This window comes from Excalfactoria chinensis, chromosome 5 (assembly GCF_039878825.1).
Source record: "Excalfactoria chinensis isolate bCotChi1 chromosome 5, bCotChi1.hap2, whole genome shotgun sequence".
Classification (NCBI taxonomy): Eukaryota; Metazoa; Chordata; class Aves; order Galliformes; family Phasianidae; genus Excalfactoria; species Excalfactoria chinensis.
The window spans coordinates 53,916,526-53,942,090 of record NC_092829.1 but is presented as its reverse complement, the minus strand read 5'-3'; the positions used below and the strand labels follow the sequence as shown (position 1 = coordinate 53,942,090).

General features: G+C 51.0%; 1 long non-coding RNA gene across 23 annotated transcripts in view; it reads left to right on the top strand.

Moving 5' to 3' along the window:
• The window catches only part of LOC140252815 (uncharacterized), a 78,822-nt gene that overhangs the window by 5,952 nt on the left and 47,305 nt on the right, over positions 1–25,565 (top strand). For 20 of the 23 annotated variants that reach the window (XR_011903713.1, XR_011903734.1, XR_011903720.1 and 17 more), the window contains 7 exons: positions 528–700; positions 6,615–6,710; positions 7,272–7,390; positions 8,795–8,967; positions 10,265–10,360; positions 10,922–11,040; positions 12,224–12,396. This is a non-coding gene — a long non-coding RNA (uncharacterized lncRNA). Of the gene's footprint in view, positions 1–527; positions 701–6,614; positions 6,711–7,271; positions 7,391–8,794; positions 8,968–10,264; positions 10,361–10,921; positions 11,041–12,223; positions 12,397–13,525; positions 13,734–25,565 lie in introns of those variants that run through there. The other 3 variants (XR_011903732.1, XR_011903733.1, XR_011903722.1) reach the window with 3 other exon arrangements.

Genomic DNA, 25,565 nt, shown 5'->3' with positions numbered 1-25,565 from the left:
GTGTTCCTGCAGTGTTCTTTTGGTGTTTCCCTTTGGCCTCTGTTCTTGGTGTTTCATACCACGCTCTCTTTGCCCTGCCTTTCCCTTGTGCTTTCCCTTGGCTGTTCTCTTGTTTTTGCCCTTGTGTTACTGTTGGCTGCTTGCTTTGCTTTTCTTTTTTTGGGGCTTTCTGTGGGCGTTCTGCTTCCATTTGCCTTTGGCTCTCTGGGATTTGCTGGGAGGCAGCGTTCATGTTAATGTTGGCCTGAAGCTGCACCTTAATGGGAGCTCTAGTGATAACTGCATTTGTCTGCAGAGTATCTGTAAGTAGAACCCTTTGTTTTTGTTTAAGTAACCTTAATTCTGATCCTAGTGCAAAATAGCACTTGTAAAGTAACTGCACCTCTACCCTTAGCAATAGCATTACTTCTATCCCTAATAGCATGAATTCTATCCTACTGCTCCCTTCCATCACAGTTAGTGTCATGTTCACAGTGTGGCACCTGCAGATGTGGGCAGCGCCTTCATTGCCGTGTCGTGTCCAACAGGTGCCAGCAGAGCCCCGAGAGATGCGCAGCTCCTGATGAGAACAGCGAGGAACAGAAACCTGCATTGCCTGGAACGCCTCGGAACTCAACTTTGCTGGCCGGGAATTGCCTGCCCAGCAGATAAGAGCAGCACACACTGACTGTGTTGGATCTGTTCCATACTGAGACCCAAGGTAACGTTCCAGAGCTCATTTCTGCACTTCAGTGCTTAATTTTTATTGCAGTGCCCTTCTTGCTGCTCCCAAATGCAGCCATTGCCTTTTGCCCCCCAAGTGCTGCCATCTCTTTCTGCCCCCCAAGTCCAGCCTGTGTGTCGTGCCCCATAAGTGCCGCCATCACGTTCTGCCCCCCAAGTGCAGCCATCACATTCTGCCCCCCAAGTTCGTTTCTGTTCCCCCATGGCTCCATTCAGTTCTTTATTGCTGCTGTTGCTCCTCCGTTGCAGTTCTGCGTTGTGTCCACAAGGCGGCGCTGTTGTAGCTCCCATTGCTGTTAATAGGGCTGATATGCAAAGGGAGATTCAGACTGCTGCTATTAATGTCCTCTATGGTCACTATGGGGTTTAATGGGGGCTATGGGGTTTTATGGGATCATTTGGGTACTCTATGGGGTTTAATGGGGCCTCAGGGTGTCCGATGGGGTTTAATGGGGTCTTATGGGATCCCTATGGGGGTTTAATAAGGGCCTATGGGATGTTATGGGGTCCTTATGGGGTTTAATGGGGTCTTCTGGGATATTTATGGGCCATGATGTGTGTGTATATGTGTGTGTATATATGTGTGCATATACCCCATAAGACCTCACTGGCCCCCATTAAACCCCATAGAGACCCAAAAGGACTCCATAGAGACCCCATAGGACCCATTTGAACCCCATAGCGACCCCATAGGCCCCATTTGGACCCCATAGGACCCCATAAGACCCTTTTGAACTCCATAGGACTCCATAGACACCCCATAAGACCCCATAGGCCTCCATTAAACCCCATAGAGACCTGATGTGTCCGTGTGTGTCCGTGTGTGTCCGTGTGTGTCCGTGTGTGTCCGTGTGTGTCCGTGTGTGTCCGTATAATGGCCTTATGTCCCATAGCTGGATGACGTTTTGTCCCTATGCTGTTCCTGTTGTGTGTTGGTGCCTTTATGAGCCATCCCTGCCTTATACCCCATATCCATCCTGTTGTTCCTATTGCAGTGCTGATGCCTTTATTAACCATCCCTTATACCCCATATCCATCCTGTTGTTCCTATTGCAGTGCTGATGCCTTTATTAATCCTCCCTGCTTTCCATCCTCACATGCTGCAGGTTGGATTCCTCCACTGAGTCCAGATTGTTGCCGCTCCGCATCCATGTGTGTCAGCTCAGCATCTGTGTGCACAATGAAACACCAGTCACCGATTGGCTGCAGGATCATCCCATTGGCTGCTGGACCCCATTGTGCACCACTGACCCCACTGTGTGCTGTAGGATCATCCCATTGGGTGTAAGATCATCCCATGGGCTGCAGGACCCCATTGTGTGCTGTAGGATCGTCCCATTGTGTGCTGTAGGATCGTCCCATTGTGTGCTGTAGGATCATCTATCTCCATCGTCATCACCTTCATCACCATAATAATGGCCTATTGCTAATTAATAATGCTCCATCACTAATACTACTCCATTGCTAATTAATATTATTCCATCACTAATAATTTGCCATTGGCAATTAATCATTCTCCATTGAGAATTAATAATAGTCCATCGATATTAATACTAAATCAGTAACTAATAATGCTCCATCATTACTTAATAACATTCCGTTGCTAATTACTAATAGTCCATTGCTAATAATGCTGAAATTCAATAATGATGCTGTAGTGCTTTAATAATGTTACATCGCTCATTAAGAATGCTCCATCAAATACTAATACTGCTCTATAGCTAATAAAGTTCCACTGGTATTAATAAGACTCCATTGCCAATAAATAAGACTCGACTGATAATAAATATAACTCCACAGCTAATTAGTAAGACCCAATTGCTAATAAATAAGAGTCCATTGCCAATATCTAAGACACCACTGCCAATAAATATAACTCCATTGCCAATAAATAAGGCTCCATTGCCGATCAGTAGGACTCCATTGTCAATAAATAAGACTCAATTGCTAATTAGTAAGACTATATTGCGAATAAATAAGATTCCACTCCTAATAAATAAGACTCCATTGCTTATAATTATGACTCCTTTTCTTGAAAAGAAGATTCCATTGCCACTAAGTAAGACTCCATTGCTAATTAAACATTCCTAATAAATAAGACTTCATTGTCAATAAATAAGACTCTATAAATAATATACCCTATGGGCCCCATTAAACCCTATGGGCTCTATTATAGCGCCGCCTTGTGGCCGCTATTGGTATTGCAGGCCCCATTAATCCCTATGGTCCCCATTAAACCCTATGGACCCCATTAAACCCTATGGGCTCCATTATAGCGCCACCTTGTGGCTGGTAATGGTATTGCAGGCCCCCATTATACCCTATGGGCCCCATTAAACCCTATGGGCTCTATTATAGCGCCACCTTGTGGCCGCTGAGGATATTGCAGCTCCCATTAAACCCTATGGTCCCGATTAAACCCTATGGGCTCCATTATAGCGCCGCCTTGTGGCTGTTAATAGTATTGCAGCCCCCATTATACCCTATGGGCCCCATTAAACCCTATGGGCCCCATTATACCCTATGGGCCCCATTATACCCTATGGGCCCCATTATATCCTATGGGCTCCATTATAGCGCCGCCTTGTGGCTGTTAATGGTATTGCAGGCCCCATTAAACCCTATGGGCTCCATTAAACCCTATGGGGTCCCATATAGCTTATGTTAGAGCGCCACCTGGTGGCCGCTTTTGGTATTGCAGGCCCCATTAATCCCTATGGTTTCCATTAAACCCTATGGACCCCATTAAACACTATGGGCTCCGTTATAGCGCCGCCTTGTGGCTGTTAATGGTATAGCAGGCCCCCATTATACCCTATGGGCCCCATTAAACCCTATGGGCTCCATTATAGCGCCGCCTTGTGGCTGTTAATAGTATTGCAGCCCCCATTATACCCTATGGGCCCCATTAAACCCTATGGGCCCCATTATACCCTATGGGCCCCATTATACCCTATGGGCTCCATTAAACCCTATGGGGTCCCATATAGCTTATGTTAGAGCGCCACCTGGTGGCCGCTTTTGGTATTGCAGCTCCCATTAAACCCTATGGTCCCGATTAAACCCTATGGGCTCCATTATAGCGCCGCCTTGTGGCTGTTAATGGTATTGCAGGCCCCCATTATATCTTATGGGCCCCATTAAACCCTATGGGCTCTATTATAGCGCCACCTTGTGGCCGCTGAGGGTATTGCAGCTCCCATTAAACCCTATGGTCCCGATTAAACCGTATGGGCTCCATTATAGCGCCGCCTTGTGGCTGTTAATGGTATTGCAGGCCCCCATTATACCCTATGGGCTCCATTAAACCCTATGGGCTCCATTATAGCGCCGCCTTGTGGCTGTTAATGGTATTGCAGGCCCCCATTATAAGTATAGGGAGGGGCGTGGCTTAGTGCCTCATTAGCATACGAGGCCCCGCCCACGTATGAGACTTGAAGGGGGCGGAGCTTCATGCCTCATTAGCCTAGAGCAGTCAAGCTTCGGCCCTTTGGGGGTGTGGCTTCAGTCCTCATTAGCATACGACACTGAGGCCCCGCCCCTTTGGACTCGAGCCTATTGTGGGCGTGGATTCCTAGCTCATTAGCATATAGTAAGTAGGCGTGGCTTCGAGCCTCATTAGCATGCGATACTGAGGCTCCGCCCCTTTAGGCACAAGCCCATTGGGGGCGTGGCTTCATGCCTCATTAGTATACAGTAGTGAGGCTCCGCCCCTTTGGGGGCGTGGCTTCACACCTCATTAGCATACGGTGATAAGGCCCCGCCCCTTTCTTCTTGAGGGGGCGTGGCTCAAGCCTGGAAGGGGCGGGGCTTCAGTCCTCATTAGCATATAATAACTAGGTCCCGCCCCCTTGGATAAGCTCATTAGCATACGGCAATGAGGCTCCGCCCCTTTGGACTCCAGCCTACCGGGGGTGTGGCTTCATGGCTCATTAGCATATGGGGCTCCGCCCCTTTAGACTGGAGACTGCAGACCCCATTAAACCCTATGGGCCCCATTAAACCCTATGGGCTCCATTAAACCCTATGGGCTCCATTATAGCGCCGCCTTGTGGCTGTTAATGGTATTGCAGGCCCCCATTATACCCTATGGGCCCCATTAAACCCTATGGGCTCCATTGCCAACAGACAAGACTACAATGCTAATTAGTAAGACTCTATAGCTAATAAATGAGACTCCATTGCTAATAAATATAACTCCATTAAGACTTAAGAGTCCATTGCCATTAAATAAGAGTCCATTGCCAATAAGTAAGAGTGTATTGATTGTAAGGCTCCATTGCCCATAAATGAGACTCCATTGCCAATCGAAAAGATTAATTGAAATAAAACTATATTTTCGGAAATATAAACTAATAAACTAATAAACTAACAACTAGTAAAACTATATTGCCGGAAGGGACGCTACTGCGCATGTCCAAAATGGCGGCGGAGAAGCGCTACTGCGCGTGTCCAAAATGGCGTCCTCCAATTTTGGCGGGATATCCCACAATGCACCGCGGCGGAAAAGACGCTACTGCGCATGTCCAAAATGGCGTCCTCCAATTTTGGCGGGATATCCCTCAATGCACCGCGGCGGAAAAGACGCTACTGCGCATGTCCAAAATGGCGTCCTCCAATTTTGGCGGGATATCCCACAATGCACCGCGGCAGAAGGGACGCTACTGCGCATGTCCAAAATGGCGGCGAAAACAGCGCTACTGCGCATGTCCAAAATGGCGTCCTCCAATTTTGGCGGGATATCCCACAATGCTCCGCGGCAGAAGGGACGCTACTGCGCATGTCCAAAATGGCGTCGGAGAAGCGCTACTGCGCATGTCCAAAATGGCGTCCTCCAATTTTGGCGGGATATCCCACAATGCACCGCGGCAGAAAGGGCCGCTACTGCGCATGTCCAAAATGGCGTCGGAGAAGCGCTACTGCGCATGTCCAAAATGCCGACCTCCTCCTGCCGCGTTATATCCCACAATGCACCGCGGCAGAAGGGACGCTACTGCGCATGTCCATAACGGCGGCGGAAAAGCGCTACTGCGCATGCCCAAAATTGCGGCGGAAAAGCGCTACTGCGCATGTCCAAAATTGCGGCGGAAAAGCGCTACTGCGCATGACCAAAATGGCGACCTCCTATTTTAGCGGCGTTCTCTCCCGCCTTTGGCGCGCCCCGCGGTTTCTCGTTCGTTCTCCCTCAGCCGAACCCCGCGGGAGCCGACAAGGAGCCTCCATCGGCGGAGCGGTTTGTGCGTGGGATCAGGGCAGCCCGTCAGCCGGACGGAGCCGTCCTACGCGGGGTAGAAGCGCAGCGATCGTCGCTGCCCCCGGCCGGGTGAGCTCCCGGGTCCGGTTGGTTCCGGCTGGGGTAGAAAAGCTGCCGGCAGTTCCTGCCCGGGGAACAACAGTCGGACCGTGGAACAGCGTTTGGACGCAGGGAAAAGTCCGGGAGCGTCGCAGCAGGAGCTGCAGGTTGTTGCCTCGTTGCTGTTCTCAGCCATGGCAACGATAACGGTGTGTTCGTGCTGCTGTTCCCATCTATTGCTTATGGCCAGGTACCGTGTATTGCAGTCAGTGCTATCAAAGCGCTTGAAAGAAGGCCTGCAGCTCTGACGCAGTGCAGTGTGAAGCCGGCAGTGTGTGTGACTATGAAATAGATGGTCGTCTATTGTTGGTTTACTTATGATATATAGAATTGCTGCTAATGTCCCCCTATAGCCCCCCATCATCCCATTGCCCCCTATAGCCCCCCATTGCTTAGAAGTGTGGGGGTGAGCCATGGAGTGGGGTGAGTGATCCTTTCCTTGTGGGGTGGGGTGAGTGTTCCCTTCCTTATGGGGTGAGCCATGGAGTGGGGTGAGTGATCCTTTCCTTATTTTAAGGCTGTGTTTTTCTCTTTTTAGTGGATCCTGACCCCATTTCAGGGCTGGCAGCGGCAGGAGCAGCATCTGTACCTGATTGCTTCCTTGGGAGTGTGGGCTGTTTGTCTCTGGAATGAGGTGAGTGATTCCTTTATTTTGGGGCTGGGAGCTCTGTTTTTCTCAGGGGGTTGTGACCATATTTAAGGGGTGCCACCTGCAAGGGACACATATCTCCTTGCAGACTGTTTTCTGTGGGGTGAGCCCCGCTCCTCGGGAAGGGGTGAGTGATTCCTGCCTTATTGCAGGGCTGTGATCTGCCCCTGTTGGGGCTCATAGCTGCATTGGAAGGCTGGCAGCCATGAGGGCAGTATCTCTCCTTGGGGACTGCTTCCTTTGGAGTGTGGGGTGAGCTCTGGGCCTTGGATTGGGGTGAGGGGTTCTTTATGTCAGGGCTGTGCTGCCCTCATTTCTGGGGCAGCCTGACCACATTGCAGTGTCAGCAGCTGTAAGGGTGGTGTTTCTCCCTGGAGTTTGCCTCCTGCGGGCTGTGGGTGAGTGTTTGTCTTTGGTTTCTGCTTTGTTTCAGGGCTGTGAGCTCTGCCATTTTTAGGTATCCCGACCACTGCAGTGCCTGCTTGTGCAAAAGGTGCTGCCCTGCACATGTGGGTAGTGCCTTCATTGTTGCTTTGTGTCCAACAGGTGCCAGCAGAGCCCTGAGAGATGTGCAGCTCCTGATGAGAACAGCGAGGAACAGAAACCTGCGTTGCCTGGAATGGCCCTGAACCAGCTTTGCTGACCGGTAACTCTCAGCCCAGCAGGTAAGAGCAGCACACACTGACTGTGTTTTATCTGTTCCATACTGAGACCCAAGGTAACGTTCCAGAGCTCATTTCTGCACTCTGGGGTGCCCTATGGGCTGTCTGCTCTTGTCCTTCTGCATTCTGTTTGCCTTTGCACTCTGTCATTGCTCATGTATTTCCTGCAGTGTTCTCTTTGCTTTCAGTTTTGCTGTTCTGTTCAGCATTCTGTTGGGTTTGTTTTCTGTTTTGGTGTTCCCTCCTGTGTTCTCTTGGGCCTTCCCTCCCATATCAGAGTCCCTTGCAGCTTTCTTTGGTGCCTTACATCCCATTATATTGTTCACTGCAGCCTTGGAGGCCATGCTCTCCATCTCAGTGTTCCCTGCAGTGCCCTTTTGGGCCTTGCCCTGTGTTTTATTGTTCTGTGCAGTGCCCTTTTGGGCCTTGTCCTCACGTTAATGTTTCTTGCAGTGCCCTTTTGGGCCTTGTCCCCACGTTTATGTTCCCTGCAGTGCCCTTTTGGGCCTTGTGCTCTGTTTTAATATTCCTTGCAGTGCCCTTTTGGCCCTTGTCCTCATGTTAATGTTTCTTGCAGTGCCCTTTTGGTCTTTGTCCCCACGTTTATGTTCTGTGCAGTGCCCTTTTGGGCCTTGTGCTCTGTTCTAATGTTCCTTGCAGTGCCCTTTTGGGCTTTGCCTCCTATCTTGATGTTCCCTGCAGTGCCCTTTTGGGTCTTGCCCTGTTTTTCAATGTTCTCTGCAGTGCCCTTTTATACCTTGCTGTTTGTTTTATTGTTCCCTGTGGTGCCCTTTTGGCCTTGCATTCCATCTTGATGTTCCCTGCAATGTTCTCTTGAGCCGTGCCCCCCCGTTTAGTGTTGATTCAGTGTTCTTTTGGTGTTTCCATTTGGCCTCCTGCGCTGCCTTTCCTTTGGCCTCTGTTCTTGGTGTTTCATACCACGCTCTCTTTGCCCTGCCTTTCCCTTGTGCTTTCCCTTGGCTGTTCTCTTGTTTTTGCCCTTGTGTTACTGTTGGCTGCTTGCTTTGCTTTTCTTTTTTTGGGGCTTTCTGTGGGCGTTCTGCTTCCATTTGCCTTTGGCTCTCTGGGATTTGCTGGGAGGCAGCGTTCATGTTAATGTTGGCCTGAAGCTGCACCTTAATGGGAGCTCTAGTGATAATTGCACTTGACTGCAGAGTATCTGTAAGTAGAACCCTTTGTTTTTGTTTAAGTAACCTTAATTCTGATCCTAGTGCAAAATACCACTTGTAAAGTAACTGCACCTCTACCCTTAGCAATAGCATTACTTCTATCCCTAATAGCATGAATTCTATCCTACTGCTCCCTTCCATCACAGTTAGTGTCATGTTCACAGTGTGGTACCTGCAGATGTGGGCAGCGCCTTCATTGCCGTGTCGTGTCCAACAGGTGCCAGCAGAGCCCTGAGAGATGCGCGGCTCCTGATGAGAACAGCGAGGAACAGAAACCTGCATTGCCTGGAACGCCTCGGAACTCAACTTTGCTGGCCGGGAATTGCCTGCCCAGCAGATAAGAGCAGCACACACTGACTGTGTTGGATCTGTTCCATACTGAGACCCAAGGTAACGTTCCAGAGCTCATTTCTGCACTTCAGTGCTTAATTCTTATTGCAGTGCCCTTCTTGCTGCCCCCAAATGCAGCCATTGCCTCTTGCCCCCCAAGTGCTGCCATCTGTTTCTGCCCCCCAAGTCCAGCCTGTGTGTCGTGCCCCATAAGTGCCGCCATCACGTTCTGCCCCCCAAGTCCAGCCATCTTATTCTGCCCCCCAAGTTCGTTTCTGTTCCCCCATGGCTCCATTCAGTTCTTTATTGCTGCTGTTGCTCCTCCGTTGCAGTTCTGCGTTGTGTCCACAAGGCGGCGCTGTTGTAGCTCCCGTTGCTGTTAATAGGGCTGCAATGCAAAGGGAGATTCAGACTGCTGCTATTAATGTCCTCTATGGTCACTATGGGGTTTAATGGGGGCTATGGGGTTTTATGAGATCATTTGGGGCCTTTATGGGGTCTCTATGGGGTTTAATGGGGCCTTTGGGGCCTTAGGGTGTCCGATGGGGTTTAATGGGGTCTTATGGGATCCCTATGGGGGTTTAATAAGGGCCTATGGGATGTTATGGGGTCCTTATGGGGCTTAATGGGATCTTCTGGGATATTTATGGGGCATGATGTGTGTGTGTGTGTGTGTGTGTGTGTATGTGTGTGTGTGTGTGTGTGTGTGTGTGTGTGTATGTGTGTGTGTGTATGTGTGTGTGTGTATGTGTGTGTGTGTATGTGTGTGTGTGTGTATGTGTGTGTGTGTGTATGTGTGTGTGTGTATGTGTGTGTGTGTATGTGTGTGTGTGTATGTGTGTGTGTGTATGTGTGTGTGTGTATGTGTGTGTGTGTGTGTGTGTGTGTGTGTGTGCGTGTGTGTGTGCGTGTGTGTGTGCGTGTGTGTGTGCGTGTGTGTGTGCGTGCGTGTGTGTGTGCGTGTGTGTGTGCGTGTGTGTATGTGCGTGTGTGTATGTGCGTGTGTGTATGTGCGTGTGTGTATGTGCGTGTGTGTATGTGCGTGTGTGTATGTGCGTGTGTGTCTGCGCGTGTGTGTGTGTGCGTATGTGTGTGTGCATATACCCCATAAGACCTCACTGGCCCCCATAGAGACCCCATAGGCCCCATTTGAACCCCATAGGACCCCATAGCCCCCCATCATCCCATTGCCCCCTATAGCCCCCCATTGCTTAGGAGTGTGGGGGTGAGCCATGGAGTGGGGGGAGTGATCCCTTCCTTGTGGGGTGGGGTGAGTGATCCCTTCCTTATGGGGTGAGCCATGGAGTGGGGTGAGTGATCCTTTCCTTATTTTAAGGCTGTGTTTTTCTCTTTTTAGTGGATCCTGACCCCATTTCAGGGCTGGCAGCGGCAGGAGCAGCATCTGTACCTGATTGCTTCCTTGGGAGTGTGGGCTGTTTGTCTCTGGAATGAGGTGAGTGATTCCTTTATTTTGGGGCTGGGAGCTCTGTTTTTCTCAGGGGGTTGTGACCATATTTAAGGGGTGCCACCTGCAAGGGACACATATCTCCTTGCAGACTGTTTTCTGTGGGGTGAGCCCCGCTCCTCGGGAAGGGGTGAGTGATTCCTGCCTTATTGCAGGGCTGTGATCTGCCCCTGTTGGGGCTCACAGCTGCATTGGAAGGCTGGCAGCCATGAGGGCGGTATCTCTCCTTGGGGACTGCTTCCTTTGGAGTGTGGGGTGAGCTCTGGGCCTTGGATTGGGGTGAGGGGTTCTTTAAGTCAGGGCTGTGCTGCCCTCATTTCTGGGGCAGCCTGACCACATTGCAGTGTCAGCAGCTGTAAGGGTGGTGTTTCTCCCTGGAGTTTGCCTCCTGCGGGCTGTGGGTGAGTGTTTGTCTTTGGTTTCTGCTTTGTTTCAGGGCTGTGAGCTCTGCCATTTTTAGGTATCCCGACCACTGCAGTGCCTGCTTGTGCAAAAGGTGCTGCCCTGCACATGTGGGTAGTGCCTTCATTGTTGCTTTGTGTCCAACAGGTGCCAGCAGAGCCCTGAGAGATGTGCAGCTCCTGATGAGAACAGCGAGGAACAGAAACCTGCATTGCCTGGAATGGCCCTGAACCAGCTTTGCTGACCGGTAACTCTCAGCCCAGCAGGTAAGAGCAAGTAAGAGCAGCACACACTGACTGTGTTTTATCTGTTCCATACTGAGACCCAAGGTAACGTTCCAGAGCTCATTTCTGCACTCTGGGGTGCCCTACGGGCTGTCTGCTCTCGTCCTTCTGCATTCTGTTTGCCTTTGCACTCTGTCATTGCTCATGTATTTCCTGTAGTGTTCTCTTTGCTTTCAGTTTTGCTGTTCTGTTCAGCATTCTGTTGGGTTTGTTTTCTGTTTTGGTGTTCCCTCCTGTGTTCTCTTGGGTCTTCCCTCCCATATCAGAGTCCCTTGCAGCTTTCTTTGGTGCCTTACATCCCATTATATTGTTCACTGCAGCCTTGGAGGCCATGCTCTCCATCTCAGTGTTCCCTGCAGTGCCCTTTTGGGCCTTGCCCTGTGTTTTATTGTTCTGTGCAGTGCCCTTTTGGGCCTTGTCCCCACGTTAATGTTCCTTGCAGTGCCCTTTTGGGCTTTGCCTCCTATGTTGATGTTCCCTGCAGTGCCCTTTTGGGTCTTGCCCTCTTTTTCAATGTTCTCTGCAGTGCCCTTTTATACCTTCCTGTTTGTTTTATTGTTCCCTGTGGTGCCCTTTTGGCCTTGCATTCCATCTTGATGTTCCCTGCAATGTTCTCTTGGGCCGTGCCCCCCCGTTTAGTGTTCCTGCAGTGTTCTTTTGGTGTTTCCCTTTGGCCTCTGTTCTTGGTGTTTCATACCACGCTCTCTTTGCCCTGCCTTTCCCTTGTGCTTTCCCTTGGCTGTTCTCTTGTTTTTGCCCTTGTGTTACTGTTGGCTGCTTGCTTTGCTTTTCTTTTTTTGGGGCTTTCTGTGGGCGTTCTGCTTCCATTTGCCTTTGGCTCTCTGGGATTTGCTGGGAGGCAGCGTTCATGTTAATGTTGGCCTGAAGCTGCACCTTAATGGGAGCTCTAGTGATAACTGCATTTGTCTGCAGAGTATCTGTAAGTAGAACCCTTTGTTTTTGTTTAAGTAACCTTAATTCTGATCCTAGTGCAAAATAGCACTTGTAAAGTAACTGCACCTCTACCCTTAGCAATAGCATTACTTCTATCCCTAATAGCATGAATTCTATCCTACTGCTCCCTTCCATCACAGTTAGTGTCATGTTCACAGTGTGGCACCTGCAGATGTGGGCAGCGCCTTCATTGCCGTGTCGTGTCCAACAGGTGCCAGCAGAGCCCCGAGAGATGCGCAGCTCCTGATGAGAACAGCGAGGAACAGAAACCTGCATTGCCTGGAACGCCTCGGAACTCAACTTTGCTGGCCGGGAATTGCCTGCCCAGCAGATAAGAGCAGCACACACTGACTGTGTTGGATCTGTTCCATACTGAGACCCAAGGTAACGTTCCAGAGCTCATTTCTGCACTTCAGTGCTTAATTTTTATTGCAGTGCCCTTCTTGCTGCTCCCAAATGCAGCCATTGCCTTTTGCCCCCCAAGTGCTGCCATCTCTTTCTGCCCCCCAAGTCCAGCCTGTGTGTCGTGCCCCATAAGTGCCGCCATCACGTTCTGCCCCCCAAGTGCAGCCATCACATTCTGCCCCCCAAGTTCGTTTCTGTTCCCCCATGGCTCCATTCAGTTCTTTATTGCTGCTGTTGCTCCTCCGTTGCAGTTCTGCGTTGTGTCCACAAGGCGGCGCTGTTGTAGCTCCCATTGCTGTTAATAGGGCTGATATGCAAAGGGAGATTCAGACTGCTGCTATTAATGTCCTCTATGGTCACTATGGGGTTTAATGGGGGCTATGGGGTTTTATGGGATCATTTGGGTACTCTATGGGGTTTAATGGGGCCTCAGGGTGTCCGATGGGGTTTAATGGGGTCTTATGGGATCCCTATGGGGGTTTAATAAGGGCCTATGGGATGTTATGGGGTCCTTATGGGGTTTAATGGGGTCTTCTGGGATATTTATGGGCCATGATGTGTGTGTATATGTGTGTGTATATATGTGTGCATATACCCCATAAGACCTCACTGGCCCCCATTAAACCCCATAGAGACCCAAAAGGACTCCATAGAGACCCCATAGGACCCATTTGAACCCCATAGCGACCCCATAGGCCCCATTTGGACCCCATAGGACCCCATAAGACCCTTTTGAACTCCATAGGACTCCATAGACACCCCATAAGACCCCATAGGCCTCCATTAAACCCCATAGAGACCTGATGTGTCCGTGTGTGTCCGTGTGTGTCCGTGTGTGTCCGTGTGTGTCCGTGTGTGTCCGTGTGTGTCCGTATAATGGCCTTATGTCCCATAGCTGGATGACGTTTTGTCCCTATGCTGTTCCTGTTGTGTGTTGGTGCCTTTATGAGCCATCCCTGCCTTATACCCCATATCCATCCTGTTGTTCCTATTGCAGTGCTGATGCCTTTATTAACCATCCCTTATACCCCATATCCATCCTGTTGTTCCTATTGCAGTGCTGATGCCTTTATTAATCCTCCCTGCTTTCCATCCTCACATGCTGCAGGTTGGATTCCTCCACTGAGTCCAGATTGTTGCCGCTCCGCATCCATGTGTGTCAGCTCAGCATCTGTGTGCACAATGAAACACCAGTCACCGATTGGCTGCAGGATCATCCCATTGGCTGCTGGACCCCATTGTGCACCACTGACCCCACTGTGTGCTGTAGGATCATCCCATTGGGTGTAAGATCATCCCATGGGCTGCAGGACCCCATTGTGTGCTGTAGGATCGTCCCATTGTGTGCTGTAGGATCGTCCCATTGTGTGCTGTAGGATCATCTATCTCCATCGTCATCACCTTCATCACCATAATAATGGCCTATTGCTAATTAATAATGCTCCATCACTAATACTACTCCATTGCTAATTAATATTATTCCATCACTAATAATTTGCCATTGGCAATTAATCATTCTCCATTGAGAATTAATAATAGTCCATCGATATTAATACTAAATCAGTAACTAATAATGCTCCATCATTACTTAATAACATTCCGTTGCTAATTACTAATAGTCCATTGCTAATAATGCTGAAATTCAATAATGATGCTGTAGTGCTTTAATAATGTTACATCGCTCATTAAGAATGCTCCATCAAATACTAATACTGCTCTATAGCTAATAAAGTTCCACTGGTATTAATAAGACTCCATTGCCAATAAATAAGACTCGACTGATAATAAATATAACTCCACAGCTAATTAGTAAGACCCAATTGCTAATAAATAAGAGTCCATTGCCAATATCTAAGACACCACTGCCAATAAATATAACTCCATTGCCAATAAATAAGGCTCCATTGCCGATCAGTAGGACTCCATTGTCAATAAATAAGACTCAATTGCTAATTAGTAAGACTATATTGCGAATAAATAAGATTCCACTCCTAATAAATAAGACTCCATTGCTTATAATTATGACTCCTTTTCTTGAAAAGAAGATTCCATTGCCACTAAGTAAGACTCCATTGCTAATTAAACATTCCTAATAAATAAGACTTCATTGTCAATAAATAAGACTCTATAAATAATATACCCTATGGGCCCCATTAAACCCTATGGGCTCTATTATAGCGCCGCCTTGTGGCCGCTATTGGTATTGCAGGCCCCATTAATCCCTATGGTCCCCATTAAACCCTATGGACCCCATTAAACCCTATGGGCTCCATTATAGCGCCACCTTGTGGCTGGTAATGGTATTGCAGGCCCCCATTATACCCTATGGGCCCCATTAAACCCTATGGGCTCTATTATAGCGCCACCTTGTGGCCGCTGAGGATATTGCAGCTCCCATTAAACCCTATGGTCCCGATTAAACCCTATGGGCTCCATTATAGCGCCGCCTTGTGGCTGTTAATAGTATTGCAGCCCCCATTATACCCTATGGGCCCCATTAAACCCTATGGGCCCCATTATACCCTATGGGCCCCATTATACCCTATGGGCCCCATTATATCCTATGGGCTCCATTATAGCGCCGCCTTGTGGCTGTTAATGGTATTGCAGGCCCCATTAAACCCTATGGGCTCCATTAAACCCTATGGGGTCCCATATAGCTTATGTTAGAGCGCCACCTGGTGGCCGCTTTTGGTATTGCAGGCCCCATTAATCCCTATGGTTTCCATTAAACCCTATGGACCCCATTAAACACTATGGGCTCCGTTATAGCGCCGCCTTGTGGCTGTTAATGGTATAGCAGGCCCCCATTATACCCTATGGGCCCCATTAAACCCTATGGGCTCCATTATAGCGCCGCCTTGTGGCTGTTAATAGTATTGCAGCCCCCATTATACCCTATGGGCCCCATTAAACCCTATGGGCCCCATTATACCCTATGGGCCCCATTATACCCTATGGGCTCCATTAAACCCTATGGGGTCCCATATAGCTTATGTTAGAGCGCCACCTGGTGGCCGCTTTTGGTATTGCAGCTCCCATTAAACCCTATGGTCCCGATTAAACCCTATGGGCTCCATTATAGCGCCGCCTTGTGGCTGTTAATGGTATTGCAGGCCCCCATTATATCTTATGGGCCCCATTAAACCCTATGGGCTCTATTATAGCGCCACCTTGTGGCCGCTGAGGGTATTGCAGCTCCCATTAAACCCTATGGTCCCGATTAAACCGTATGGGCTCCATTATAGCGCCGCCTTGTGGCTGTTAATGGTATTGCAGGCCCCCATTATACCCTATGGGCTCCATTAAACCCTATGGGCTCCATTATAGCGCCGCCTTGTGGCTGTTAATGGTATTGCAGGCCCCCATTATAAGTATAGGGAGGGGCGTGGCTTAGTGCCTCATTAGCATACGAGGCCCCGCCCACGTATGAGACTTGAAGGGGGCGGAGCTTCATGCCTCATTAGCCTAGAGCAGTCAAGCTTCGGCCCTTTGGGGGTGTGGCTTCAGTCCTCATTAGCATACGACACTGAGGCCCCGCCCCTTTGGACTCGAGCCTATTGTGGGCGTGGATTCCTAGCTCATTAGCATATAGTAAGTAGGCGTGGCTTCGAGCCTCATTAGCATGCGATACTGAGGCTCCGCCCCTTTAGGCACAAGCCCATTGGGGGCGTGGCTTCATGCCTCATTAGTATACAGTAGTGAGGCTCCGCCCCTTTGGGGGCGTGGCTTCACACCTCATTAGCATACGGTGATAAGGCCCCGCCCCTTTCTTCTTGAGGGGGCGTGGCTCAAGCCTGGAAGGGGCGGGGCTTCAGTCCTCATTAGCATATAATAACTAGGTCCCGCCCCCTTGGATAAGCTCATTAGCATACGGCAATGAGGCTCCGCCCCTTTGGACTCCAGCCTACCGGGGGTGTGGCTTCATGGCTCATTAGCATATGGGGCTCTGCCCCTTTAGACTGGAGACTGCAGACCCCATTAAACCCTATGGGCCCCATTAAACCCTATGGGCCCCATTAAACCCTATGAGCTCTATTATACCCTATGGGCCCCATTATACCCTATGGGCCCCATTATATCCTATGGGCTCCATTATAGCGCCGCCTTGTGGCTGTTAATGGTATTGCAGGCCCCATTAAACCCTATGGGCTCCATTAAACCCTATGGGGTCCCATATAGCTTATGTTAGAGCGCCACCTGGTGGCCGCTTTTGGTATTGCAGGCCCCATTAATCCCTATGGTTTCCATTAAACCCTATGGACCCCATTAAACACTATGGGCTCCGTTATAGCGCCGCCTTGTGGCTGTTAATGGTATAGCAGGCCCCCATTATACCCTATGGGCCCCATTAAACCCTATGGGCTCCATTATAGCGCCGCCTTGTGGCTGTTAATAGTATTGCAGCCCCCATTATACCCTATGGGCCCCATTAAACCCTATGGGCCCCATTATACCCTATGGGCCCCATTATACCCTATGGGCTCCATTAAACCCTATGGGGTCCCATATAGCTTATGTTAGAGCGCCACCTGGTGGCCGCTTTTGGTATTGCAGCTCCCATTAAACCCTATGGTCCCGATTAAACCCTATGGGCTCCATTATAGCGCCGCCTTGTGGCTGTTAATGGTATTGCAGGCCCCCATTATATCTTATGGGCCCCATTAAACCCTATGGGCTCTATTATAGCGCCACCTTGTGGCCGCTGAGGGTATTGCAGCTCCCATTAAACCCTATGGTCCCGATTAAACCGTATGGGCTCCATTATAGCGCCGCCTTGTGGCTGTTAATGGTATTGCAGGCCCCCATTATACCCTATGGGCTCCATTAAACCCTATGGGCTCCATTATAGCGCCGCCTTGTGGCTGTTAATGGTATTGCAGGCCCCCATTATAAGTATAGGGAGGGGCGTGGCTTAGTGCCTCATTAGCATACGAGGCCCCGCCCACGTATGAGACTTGAAGGGGGCGGAGCTTCATGCCTCATTAGCCTAGAGCAGTCAAGCTTCGGCCCTTTGGGGGTGTGGCTTCAGTCCTCATTAGCATACGACACTGAGGCCCCGCCCCTTTGGACTCGAGCCTATTGTGGGCGTGGATTCCTAGCTCATTAGCATATAGTAAGTAGGCGTGGCTTCGAGCCTCATTAGCATGCGATACTGAGGCTCCGCCCCTTTAGGCACAAGCCCATTGGGGGCGTGGCTTCATGCCTCATTAGTATACAGTAGTGAGGCTCCGCCTATTTGGGGGCGTGGCTTCACACCTCATTAGCATACGGTGATAAGGCCACGCCCCTTTCTTCTTGAGGGGGCGTGGCTCAAGCCTGGAAGGGGCGGGGCTTCAGTCCTCATTAGCATATAATAACTAGGTCCCGCCCCCTTGGATAAGCTCATTAGCATACGGCAATGAGGCTCCGCCCCTTTGGACTCCAGCCTACCGGGGGTGTGGCTTCATGGCTCATTAGCATATGGGGCTCTGCCCCTTTAGACTGGAGACTGCAGACCCCATTAAACCCTATGGGCCCCATTAAACCCTATGGGCCCCATTAAACCCTATGAGCTCTATTATAGCGCCGCCTTGTGGCTGTTAATGGTATTGCAGGCCCCCATTATATCCTATGGGCCCCATTAAACCCTATGGGCTCTATTATAGCGCCACCTTGTGGCCGCTGAGGGTATTGCAGCTCCCATTAAACCCTATGGTCCCGATTAAACCCTATGGGCTCCATTATAGCGCCGCCTTGTGGCTGTTAATGGTATTGCAGGCCCCCATTAAACCCTAAGGGCCCCATTAAACCTATGGGCCCCTTTATAGCGCCGCCTTGTGGCTGTTTATGGTATTGCAGCCTCCATTAATCCCTATCGTCCCCATTAAACCCTATGGACCCCATTAAACCCTATGGGCTCCGTTAAGCGCCGCCTTGTGGCTGTTAATGGTATTGCAGCCCCCAATATATCCTATGGGCCCCATTAAAACCTATGGGCCCCATTAAACCCTATGCACTCCATTATAGCGCCGCCTTGTGGCTGTTAATGGTATTGCAGGCCCCCATTATAAGTATAGGGAGGGGCGTGGCTTAGTGCCTCATTAGCATACGAGGCCCCGCCCCTTTGGACTCCAGCCTATTGGGGGCGTGGCTTCATGGTTCATTAGCATATGAGACTGAGGCTCCGCCCCTTTGGATTCAAGCCTATTGGGGGCGTGGCTTCAAGCCTCATTAGCATATGAGGCCCCGCCCACTAATGATACCTGTATCTAGATGGGGCGGAGCTTCATGCCTCATTTGCATACGATTCTGAGGCCCCGCCCGATTGGACTTAAGCCTATTGGGGGCGTGGCTTTGTGTCTCATTAGCATACAGTAGTGAGGCTCCGCCCCTTTGGGGGCGTGGCTTCATAACTCATTAGCATACGATGATAAGGCCCCGCCCATTTAGGCTCGAGGGGGCGTGGCTTCACACCTCATTAGCATACGGTGATAAGGCCCCGCCCCTTTCTTCTTGAGGGGGCGTGGCTCAAGCCTGGAAGGGGCGGGGCTTCAGTCCTCATTAGCATATAATAACTAGGTCCCGCCCCCTTGGATAAGCTCATTAGCATACGGCAATGAGGCTCCGCCCCTTTGGACTCCAGCCTACCGGGGGTGTGGCTTCATGGCTCATTAGCATATGGGGCTCTGCCCCTTTAGACTGGAGACTGCAGACCCCATTAAACCCTATGGGCCCCATTAAACCCTATGGGCCCCATTAAACCCTATGAGCTCTATTATAGCGCCACCTTGTGGCTGTTAATGGTATTGCAGCTCCCATTAAACCCTATGGGCCCGATTAAACCCTATGGACTCCATTATAGCGCCGCCTTGTGGCTGTTAATGTTATTGCAGGCCCCCATTATATCCTATGGGCCCCATTAAACCCTATGGGCTCTATTATAGCGCCGCCTTGTGGCTGTTTATGGTATTGCAGCCTCCATTAATCCCTATCGTCCCCATTAAACCCTAAGGACCCCATTAAACCCTATGGGCTCCGTTAAGCGCCGCCTTGTGGCTGTTAATGGTATTGCAGCCCCCATTATATCCTATGGGCCCCATTAAAACCTATGGGCCCCATTAAACCCTATGGACTCCATTATAGCGCCGCCTTGTGGCTGTTAATGGTATTGCAGCCCCCATTATATCCTATGGGCCCCATTAAACCCTATGGGCTCTATTATAGCGCCACCTTGTGGCCGCTGAGGGTATTGCAGCTCCCATTATACCCTATGGGCCCCATTAAACCCTATGGGCTCCATTATAGCGCCGCCTTGTGGCTGTTAATGGTATTGCAGGCCCCCATTATATCCTATGGGCCCCATTAAACCCTATGGGATCTATTATAGCGCCGCCTTGTGGCCGCTGAGGGTATTGCAGCTCCCATTAAACCCTATGGGCCCCATTAAACCCTATGGGCTCCATTATAGCGCCGCCTTGTGGCTGTTAATGGTATTGCAGGCCCCCTTATACCCTATGGGCTCCATTAAACCCTATGGGCTCCATTATTGCGCCGCCTTGTGGCTGGTAATGGTATTGCAGCTCCCATTAAACCCTATGGGCCCGATTAAACCCTATGGACTCCATTATAGCGCCGCCTTGTGGCTGTTAATGGTATTGCAGGCCCCCATTATATCCTATGGGCCCCATTAAACCCTATGGGCTTTATTATAGCGCCACCTTGTGGCTGTTAATGGTATTGCAGGCCCCCATTATATCCTATGGGCCCCATTAAACCCTATGGGCTCCATTATAGCGCCGCCTTGTGGCTGTTAATGGTATTGCAGGCCCCCATTATACCCTATGGGCTCCATTAAACCCTATGGGCTCTATTATAGCGCCGCCTTGTGGCTGTTAATGGTATTGCAGGCCCCCATTATAAGTATAGGGAGGGGCGTGGCTTAGTGCCTCATTAGCATACGAGGCCCCGCCCCTTTGGACTCCAGCCTATTGGGGGCGTGGCTTCATGGTTCATTAGCATATGAGACTGAGGCTCCACCCCTTTGGATTCAAGCCTATTGGGAGCGTGGCTTCAAGCCTCATTAGCATATGAGGCCCCGCCCACTAATGATACCTGTATCTAGATGGGGCGGAGCTTCATGCCTCATTTGCATACGATTCTGAGGCCCCGCCCCATTGGACTTAAGCCTATTGGGGGCGTGGCTTTGTGTCTCATTAGCATACGAGGCCCCGCCCACGTATGAGACTTGAAGGGGGCGGAGCTTCATGCCTCATTAGTCTAGAGCAGTGAAGCTCCGCCCCTTTGGGGGTGTGGCTTCACACCTCATTAGCATACGACACTGAGGCCCCGCCCCTTTGGACTCGAGCCTATTGTGGGCGTGGATTCCTAGCTCATTAGCATATAGTAAGTAGGCGTGGCTTCGTGCCTCATTAGCATACGATACGGAGGCTCCGCCCCTTTAGGCACAAGCCCATTGGGGGCGTGGCTTCATGCCTCATTAGCATACAGTAGTGAGGCTCCGCCCCTTTGGGGGCGTGGCTTCATAACTCATTAGCATACGATGATAAGGCCCCGCCCCTTTAGGCTCGAGGGGGCGTGGCTTCACACCTCATTAGCATACGGTGATAAGGCCCCGCCCCTTTCTTCTTGAGGGGGCGTGGCTCAAGCCTGGAAGGGGCGGGGCTTCAGTCCTCATTAGCATATAATAACTAGGTCCCGCCCCCTTGGATAAGCTCATTAGCATACGGCAATGAGGCTCCGTCCCTTTGGACTCCAGCCTACCGGGGGTGTGGCTTCATGGCTCATTAGCATATGGGGCTCTGCCCCTTTAGACTGGAGACTGCAGACCCCATTAAACCCTATGGGCCCCATTAAACCCTATGGGCCCCATTAAACCCTATGAGCTCCATTATAGCGCCGCCTTGTGGCTGTTAATGGTATTGCAGGCCCCCATTATATCCTATGGGCCCCATTAAACCCTATGGGTTCTATTATAGCGCCACCTTGTGGCCGCTGAGGGTATTGCAGGCTCCCATTAAACCCTATGGGCCCCATTAAACCCTATGGGCTCCATTATAGCGCCGCCGTGTGGCTGTTAATGGTATTGCAGGCCCCCATTATACCCTATGGGCTCCATTAAACCCTATGGGCTCCATTATAGCGCCGCCTTGTGGCTGTTAATGGTATTGCAGGCCCCCATTATACCCTATGGGCTCCATTAAACCCTATGGGCTCCATTATAGCGCCGCCTTGTGGCTGTTAATGGTATTGCAGGCCCCCATTATAAGTATAGAGAGGGGCGTAGCTTAGTGCCTCATTAGCATACGAGGCCCCGCCCCTTTGGACTCCAGCCTATTGGGGGCGTGGCTTCATGGTTCATTAGCATATGAGACTGAGGCTCCGCCCCTTTGGATTCAAGCCTATTGGGGGCGTGGCTTCAAGCCTCATTAGCATATGAGGCCCCGCCCACTAATGATACCTGTTTCTAGATTAGGCGGAGCTTCATGCCTCATTTGCATACGATTCTGAGGCCCCGCCCCATTGGACTTAAGCCTATTGGGGGCGTGGCTTTGTGTCTCATTAGCATACGAGGCCCCGCCCACGTATGAGACTTGAAGGGGGCGGAGCTTCATGCCTCATTAGTCTAGAGCAGTGAAGCTCCGCCCCTTTGGGGGTGTGGCTTCAGTCCTCATTAGCATACGACACTGAGGCCCCGCCCCTTTGGACTCGAGCCTATTGTGGGCGTGGATTCCTAGCTCATTAGCATAATGTAAGTAGGCGTGGCTTCGTGCCTCATTAGCATACGATACGGAGGCTCCGCCCCTTTAGGCACAAGCCCATTGGGGGCGTGGCTTCATGCCTCATTAGCATACAGTAGTGAGGCTCCGCCCCTTTGGGGGCGTGGCTTCATTACTCATTAGCATACGATGATAAGGGCCCGCCCCTTTAGGCTCGAGGGGGCGTGGCTTCACACCTCATTAGCATACGGTGATAAGGCCCCGCCCCTTTCTTCTTGAGGGGGCGTGGCTCAAGCCAGGAAGGGGCGGGGCTTCAGTCCTCATTTGCATATAATAACTAGGTCCCGCCCCCTTGGATAAGCTCATTAGTATACGGCAATGAGGCTCCGCCCCTTTGGAATCCAGCCTACCGGGGGTGTGGCTTCATGGCTCATTAGCATATGGGGCTCTGCCCCTTTAGACTGGAGACTGCAGACCCCATTAAACCCTATGGGCCCCATTAAACCCTATGGGCCCCATTAAACCCTATGAGCTCTATTATAGCGCCGCCTTGTGGCTGTTAATGGTATTGCAGGCCCCCATTATATCCTATGGGCCCCATTAAACCCTATGGGCTCTATTATAGCGCCGCCTTGTGGCTGTTTATGGTATTGCAGCCTCCATTAATCCCTATCGTCCCCATTAAACCCTATGGACCCCATTAAACCCTATGGGCTCCGTTAAGCGCCGCCTTGTGGCTGTTAATGGTATTGCAGCCCCCATTATATCTTATGGGCCCCATTAAAACCTATGGGCCCCATTAAACCCTATGGACTCCATTATAGCGCCGCCTTGTGGCTGTTAATGGTATTGCAGGCCCCCATTATATCCTATGGGCCCCATTAAACCCTATGGGCTCTATTATAGCGCCACCTTGTGGCCGCTGAGGGTATTGCAGCTCCCATTATACCCTATGGTCCCGATAAAACCCTATGGGCTCCATTATAGCGCCGCCTTGTGGCTGTTAATGGTATTGCAGGCCCCCATTATAAGTATAGGGAGGGGCGTGGCTTAGTGCCTCATTAGCATACGAGGCCCCGCCCCTTTGGACTCCAGCCTATTGGGGGCGTGGCTTCATGGTTCATTAGCATATGAGACTGAGGCTCCGCCCCTTTGGATTCAAGCCTATTGGGGGCGTGGCTTCAAGCCTCATTAGCATATGAGGCCCCGCCCACTAATGATACCTGTATCTAGATGGGGCGGAGCTTCATGCCTCATTTGCATACGATTCTGAGGCCCCGCCCCATTGGACTTAAGCCTATTGGGGGCGTGGCTTTGTGTCTCATTAGCATACAGTAGTGAGGCTCCGCCCCTTTGGGGGCGTGGCTTCATAACTCATTAGCATACAATGATAAGGGCCCGCCCATTTAGGCTCGAGGGGGCGTGGCTTCACACCTCATTAGCATACGGTGATAAGGCCCCGCCCCTTTCTTCTTGAGGGGGCGTGGCTCAAGCCTGGAAGGGGCGGGGCTTCAGTCCTCATTAGCATATAATAACTAGGTCCCGCCCCCTTGGATAAGCTCATTAGCATACGGCAATGAGGCTCCGCCCCTTTGGACTCCAGCCTACCGGGGGTGTGGCTTCATGGCTCATTAGCATATGGGGCTCTGCCCCTTTAGACTGGAGACTGCAGACCCCATTAAACCCTATGGGCCCCATTAAACCCTATGGGCCCCATTAAACCCTATGAGCTCTATTATAGCGCCACCTTGTGGCTGTTAATGGTATTGCAGCTCCCATTAAACCCTATGGGCCCGATTAAACCCTATGGACTCCATTATAGCGCCGCCTTGTGGCTGTTAATGTTATTGCAGGCCCCCATTATATCCTATGGGCCCCATTAAACCCTATGGGCTCTATTATAGCGCCACCTTGTGGCCGCTGAGGGTATTGCAGCTCCCATTAAACCCTATGGTCCCGATTAAACCCTATGGGCTCCATTATTGCGCCGCCTTGTGGCTGTTAATGGTATTGCAGGCCCCCATTATACCCTATGGGCCCCATTAAACCCTATGGTCCCGATTAAACCCTATGGGCTCCATTATTGCGCCGCCTTGTGGCTGTTAATGGTATTGCAGCCCCCATTATACCCTATGGGCCCCATTAAACCCTATGGGCTCCATTATAGCGCCGCCTTGTCGCTGTTAATGGTATTGCAGGCCCCCATTATACCCTATGGGCCCCATTAAACCCTATGGGCTCCATTATAGCGCCGCCTTGTGGCTGTTAATGGTATTGCAGGCCCCCATTATAAGTATAGGGAGGGGCGTGGCTTAGTGCCTCATTAGCATACGAGGCCCCGCCCCTTTGGACTCCAGACTATTGGGGGCGTGGATTCCTAGCTCATTAGCATATAGTAAGTAGGCGTGGCTTCGTGCCTCATTAGCATACGATACTGAGGCTCCGCCCCTTTAGGCACAAGCCAATTGGGGGCGTGGCTTCATGCCTCATTAGCATACAGTAGTGAGGCTCCGCCCCTTTGGGGGCGTGGCTTCATAACTCATTAGCATACGATGATAAGGGCCCGCCCATTTAGGCTCGAGGGGGCGTGGCTTCACACCTCATTAGCATACGGTGATAAGGCCACGCCCCTTTCTTCTTGAGGGGGCGTGTCTCAAGCCTGGAAGGGGCGGGGCTTCAGTCCTCATTAGCATATAATAACTAGGTCCCGCCCCCTTGGATAAGCTCATTAGCATACGGCAATGAGGCTCCGCCCCTTTGGACTCCAGCCTACCGGGGGTGTGGCTTCATGGCTCATTATCATATGGGGCTCTGCCCCTTTAGACTGGAGACTGCAGACCCCATTAAACCCTATGGGCCCCATTAAACCCTATGGGCCCCATTAAACCCTATGAGCTCTATTATAGCGCCGCCTTGTGGCCGCTGAGGGTATTGCAGCTCCCATTATACCCTATGGTCCCGATAAAACCCTATGGGCTCCATTATAGCGCCGCCTTGTGGCTGTTAATGGTATTGCAGGCCCCCATTATAAGTATAGGGAGAGGCGTGGCTTAGTGCCTCATTAGCATACGAGGCCCCGCCCCTTTGGACTCCAGCCTATTGGGGGCGTGGCTTCATGGTTCATTAGCATATGAGACTGAGGCTCCGCCCCTTTGGATTCAAGCCTATTGGGGGCGTGGCTTCAAGCCTCATTAGCATATGAGGCCCCGCCCACTAATGATACCTGTATCTAGATGGGGCGGAGCTTCATGCCTCATTTGCATACGATTCTGAGGCCCCGCCCCATTGGACTTAAGCCTATTGGGGGCGTGGCTTTGTGTCTCATTAGCATACAGTAGTGAGGCTCCGCCCCTTTGGGGGCGTGGCTTCATAACTCATTAGCATACGATGATAAGGGCCCGCCCATTTAGGCTCGAGGGGGCGTGGCTT